The sequence below is a fragment of the Protomyctophum parallelum genome (genome assembly GCF_964188405.1).
Source record: "Protomyctophum parallelum genome assembly, chromosome: 6".
NCBI lineage: Eukaryota > Metazoa > Chordata > Actinopteri > Myctophiformes > Myctophidae > Protomyctophum > Protomyctophum parallelum.
In genome coordinates this window covers 39,668,833-39,674,415 of record NC_139701.1, presented here as the reverse complement: position 1 = coordinate 39,674,415, position 5,583 = coordinate 39,668,833, and positions in this window count along the sequence as shown.

Here is a 5,583-nt window from a genome sequence, read left to right as displayed (position 1 = left end):
TGCTGTGGGTGTGTTATGGATGGAGGCTGCTGTGGGTGTGTTATGGATGCTGCTGTGGGTGTGTTATGGATGCTGCTGTGGGTGTGTTATGCATGGAGGCTGCTGTGGGTGTGTTATGCATGGAGGCTGCTGTGGGTGTGTTATGGATGCTGCTGTGGGTGTGTTATGGATGCTGCTGTGGGTGTGTTATGGAGGCTGCTGTGGGTGTGTTATGCATGGAGGCTGCTGTGGGTGTGTTATGGATGCTGCTGTGGGTGTGTTATGGATGCTGCTGTGGTGTGTTATGGAGGCTGCTGTGGGTGTGTTATGCATGGAGGCTGCTGTGGGTGTGTTATGCATGGAGGCTGCTGTGGGTGTGTTATGCATGGAGGCTGCTGTGGGTGTGTTATGCATGGAGGCTGCTGTGGGTGTGTTATGGATGCTGCTGTGGGTGTGTTATGGATGCTGCTGTGGGTGTGTTATGGAGGCTGCTGTGGGTGTGTTATGCATGGAGGCTGCTGTGGGTGTGTTATGCATGGAGGCTGCTGTGGGTGTGTTATGGATGCTGCTGTGGGTGTGTTATGGAGGCTGCTGTGGGTGTGTTATGCATGGAGGCTGCTGTGGGTGTGTTATGGATGCTGCTGTGGGTGTGTTATGGATGCTGCTGTGGGTGTGTTATGGAGGCTGCTGTGGGTGTGTTATGGAGGCTGCTGTGGGTGTGTTATGGAGGCTGCTGTGGGTGTGTTATGGAGGCTGCTGTGGGTGTGTTATGCATGGAGGTTGCTGTGGGTGTGTTATGGAGGCTGCTGTGGGTGTGTTATGGAGGCTGCTGTGGGTGTGTTATGGAGGCTGCTGTGGGTGTGTTATGGAGGCTGCTGTGGGTGTGTTATGGAGGCTGCTGTGGGTGTGTTATGCATGGAGGTTGCTGTGGGTGTGTTATGGAGGCTGCTGTGGGTGTGTTATGGAGGCTGCTGTGGGTGTGTTATGCATGGAGGCTGCTGTGGGTGTGTTATGGATGCTGCTGTGGGTGTGTTATGGATGCTGCTGTGGGTGTGTTATGGAGGCTGCTGTGGGTGTGTTATGGAGGCTGCTGTGGGTGTGTTATGGAGGCTGCTGTGGGTGTGTTATGGAGGCTGCTGTGGGTGTGTTATGCATGGAGGTTGCTGTGGGTGTGTTATGGAGGCTGCTGTGGGTGTGTTATGGAGGCTGCTGTGGGTGTGTTATGGAGGCTGCTGTGGGTGTGTTATGGAGGCTGCTGTGGGTGGTTATGCATGGAGGTTGCTGTGGTGTGTTATGGAGGCTGCTGTGGGTGTGTTATGCATGAGGCTGCTGTGGGTGTGTTATGGAGGCTGCTGTGGGTGTGTTATGCATGGAGGCTGCTGTGGGTGTGTTATGCATGGAGGCCACTGTGGGTGTGTTATGCATGGAGGCTGCTGTGGGTGTGTTATGCATGGAGGCCACTGTGGGTGTGTTATGCATGGAGGCTGCTGTGGGTGTGTTATGGAGGATGCTGTGGGTGTGTTATGGAGGCCGCTGTGGGTGTGTTATGCATGGAGGCTGCTGTGGGTGTGTTATGGAGGCCGCTGTGGGTGTGTTATGGAGGCCGCTGTGGGTGTGTTATGCATGGAGGCTGCTGTGGGTGTGTTATGCATGGAGGCTGCTGTGGGTGTGTTATGGAGGATGCTGTGGGTGTGTTATGCATGGAGGCTGCTGTGGGTGTGTTATGGAGGCCGCTGTGGGTGTGTTATGCATGGAGGCTGCTGTGGGTGTGTTATGCATGGAGGCTGCTGTGGGTGTGTTATGGAGGCTGCTGTGGGTGTGTTATGCATGGAGGCTCTCCTTTCGCACTCTTTCCTTGCTGTTTCTTTTCTTTTTCTTTTTTTTGCCTGGTTAGCTGCCCGAGATGAGCTGAGCTAAGCAGAGAGAAGAAAGGAAAACAGCAGAGGAGAGGAAATATTACTGCAGTGGTGGACACTGAAGCTATACTTCTTATATACCAGTCTTCTGGTCTGTCTGTCTGTCTGTCTGTCTGTGTCCTCGTCGTCCTCCTCCTCTTCCTCTTCCTCCTCCTCCCATCCTCCCCCTCCTCCCCTCCACCCCTCCTCCATCTCCTCCTCCTCCCCTCCTCCTCCTCCTCCTCCACTCCTCCTCCTCCTCCTCCCCTCCTCATCCTCCTCCTCCTCCACTCCTCCTCCCCTCCACCCCTCCTCCTCCTCCTCCCCTCCTCCTCCTCCTCCACTCCTCCTCCCCTTCACCCCTCCTCCTCCTCCTCCACTCCTCCTCCTCCTCCCCTCCTCCTCCTCCTCCACTCCTCCTCCCCTCCTCCCCTCCAACCCTCCACCCCTCTTCCTCCTCCTCCTCCTCCTCCACTCCTCCTCCTCCCCTCCTCCCCTCCACTCCTCCTCCTCCTCCTCCTCCTCCTCCTCCTCCTCCACTCCTCCTCCTCCTCCTCCACCTCCTCCCCTCCTCCTCCACTCCTCTCCCCTCCACCCCTCCTCCTCCTCCTCCTCCACTCCTCCTCCCCTCCACCCCTCCTCCTCCTCTCCCTCCTCCTCCTCCACTCCTCCTCCTCCACTCCTCCTCCCCTCCACTCCTCCTCCTCCACTCCTCCACCCCTCCTCCTCCTCCTCCTCCTCCTCCTCCTCCCCTCCTCCTCCCCTCCTCCTCCTCCACCCTCCTCCTCCTCCTCCTCCTCCTCCTCCTCCCCCTCCTCCTCCCCCTCCTCCTCCCCCTCCTCTTCCTCCTCCTCCTCCTCCTCCCCTCCTCCTCCTCCTCCACCTCCTCCCCCTCCTCCCCGTCCTCCTCCTCCTCCTCCTCCTCCTCCTCCCCCTCCTCCTCCTCCTCCTCCTCCTCCTCCTCCTCCTCCTCCTCCCCCTCCTCCTCCCCCTCCTCCTCCCCCTCCTCTTCCTCCTCCTCTCTCTCCTCCCCTCCTCCTCCTCCTCCACCTCCTCCCCCTCCTCCCCGTCCTCCTCCCCTCCTCCTCCTCCTCCCCCTCCTCCTCCTCCCCTCCTCCTCCCCCTCCGCCTCCTCCTCCTCCTCCTCCTCCTCCTCCACCTCCTCCCCCTCCTCCCCGTCCTCCTCCCCTCCTCCTCCTCCTCCCCCTCCTCCTCCTCCCCTCCTCCTCCCCCTCCTCCCCCTCCTCCTCCTCCCCTCCTCCTCCCCTCCGCATCCTCCTCCTCCTCCTCTTCCTCCCTCCTCCCCCCCCCCTCCTCCTCCTCCCCTCCTCCCCCTCCTCCTCTTCCTCCTCCTCCTCCTCCTCCCTCCTCCTCCTCCTCCTCCTCCCCTCCTCCTCCCCCTCCTCCTCCTCCTCCTCCATGCACGCAGTCTATTTATGGAAAGCAATGTCACTCACGCATCTCTATCAGATATCTTTCTCCCTGGCCTGCTCACTGCTCATACATCATTAACATTCTCTACGACCCCAACACACCCCCACACACACGTACACGCGGGCGCACACACACACGCGCACAGTGCATGCGCACGCACACGCACGCACTCGCACACACACAGTCACACACACGTGCGTGCGCAAGCAGCATACGGTAAGCCTGATCTATTCTTTGGCGACTGAGTGTTGTGTGACGATGTGTTGCAAAAAACAAGGAATAGTTCAACATTTTAGCAATCTTTCCACCCCCAGAAATCTTTGTGGACAAATGTTTCAAGCCTTAATATTATTAACCTAACCTTATATTTCACTCTGGGTAGTTAGAGAGAGAGAGAGAGAGAGAGAGAGTTAGTGTGAGTGTGTGCGTGCGTGCGTGCGTGCGTGCGTGACCTCGTCATCATCCCAGACAGCCTTCACAGAACAGTGATGACAGGAGGAATTAGTGAAGCAACACAAACCAGAGAAAATAGCCCCCCCATCTTCTCCTGTCCTCTCCTCTCCTCTCCCCCAATTCTCTCCTATCCTCTCGTCTCCCCATCCTCTCCTCTCCCCATCCTCTCCTCTCCCCCAATTCTCTCCTATCCTGTCCTCTTCCCCATCCTCTCCTATCCTCTCCCCATCCTCTCCTATCCTGTCCTATCCCCCATCCTCTCCTATCCTCTCCCCATCGTCTCCTCTCCTCTCCTGTCCTCTCCCCCATCGTCTCCTCTCCTCTCCTGTCCTCTCCTCTCCTGTCCTCTCCCCCATCGTCTCCTCTCCTCTCCTCTCCTCTCCTCTCCTCTCCTCTCCTCTCCTCTCCTCTCCTCTCCTCTCCTCTCCTGTCCTCTCCTCTCCTGTCCTCTCCTCTCCTGTCCTCTCCCCCCATCGTCTCCTCTCCTGTCCTCTCCTCTCCTCTCCTGTCCTCTCCCCCATCGTCTCCTCTCCTGTCCTCTCCCCCATCCTCTCCTCTCCTGTCCTCTCCTGTCCTGTCCTCTCCTCTCCTGTCCTCTCCCCCATCCTCTCCTCTCCTCTCCTCTCCCCATCCCCTCCTCTCCTCTCCCCCAATTCTCTCCTATCTCGTCTCCCCATCCTCTCCTCTCCCCATCCTCTCCTCTCCCCCAATTCTCTCCTATCCTGTCCTCTCCCCCATCCTCTCCCCATCCTCTCCTATCCTGTCCTCTCCCCCATCCTCTCCTATCCTCTCCATCCTCTCCTATCCTGTCCTCTCCCCCATCCTCTCCTCTCCTCTCCCCCATCCCCTCCTCTCCTCTCCCCCAATTCTCTCCTATCCTCTCGTCTCCCCATCCTCTCCTCTCCCCCACTTCTCTCTGTCCTCTCCCCCATCCTCTCCTATCCTCTCCCCCATCCTCTCCTATCCTCTCCCCATCCTCTCCTCTCCTCTCCTCTCCTCTCCTCTCCTCTCCTCTCCTCTCCTCTCCTCTCCTCTCCTCTCCTCTCCTCTCCTCTCCTCTCCTCTCCTCTCCTCTCCCCCCATCCTCTCCTCTCCTGTCCTCTCCTGCCCTCTCCCCCATCGTCTCCTCTCCTCTCCCCCCATCGTCTCCTCTCCTGTCTTCTCCTCTCCTGTCCTCTCCCCCATCCTCTCCTCTCCTGTCCTCTCCTGTCCTCTCCTCTCCTGTCCTCTCCCCCATCCTATCCTGTCCTCTCCTCTCCTGTCCTCTCCTATTCTGTCCTCTCCCCCATCCTCTCCTGTCCTCTCCTGTCCTCTCCCCCATCGTCTCCTCTCCTCTCCTGTCCTCTCCCCCATCCTCTCCTCTCCTGTCCTCTCCTCTCCCCCATCCTCTCCTCTCCTGTCCTCTCCCCCATCCTCTCCTCTCCTCTCCTGTCCTCTCCCCCATCCTCTCCTGTCCTGTCCTTCTCCCCATCCTCTCCTCTCCTGTCCTCTCCTCTCCCCCATCCTCTCCTCTCCTGTCCTCTCCCCCATCCTCTCCTCTCCTCTCCTGTCTCTCCCCCATCCTCTCCTGTCCTGTCCTCTCCCCCATCCTCTCCTGTCCTCTCCTGTCCTCTCCTGTCCTCTCCTCTCCTGTCCTGTCCTCTCCCCCATCCTCTACTCTCCTGTCCTCTCCTCTCCCCCCATCATCTCCTCTCCTATCCTGTCCTCTCCTCTCACCTTATCAGACCTTTACAGCCTCTAGATACTACAGTTAGTACAACCTGAAACACATCCTGAGAGCTTCCTTCACTTTCAAACAGCAATATTGTTTGAAAGAGTAAAA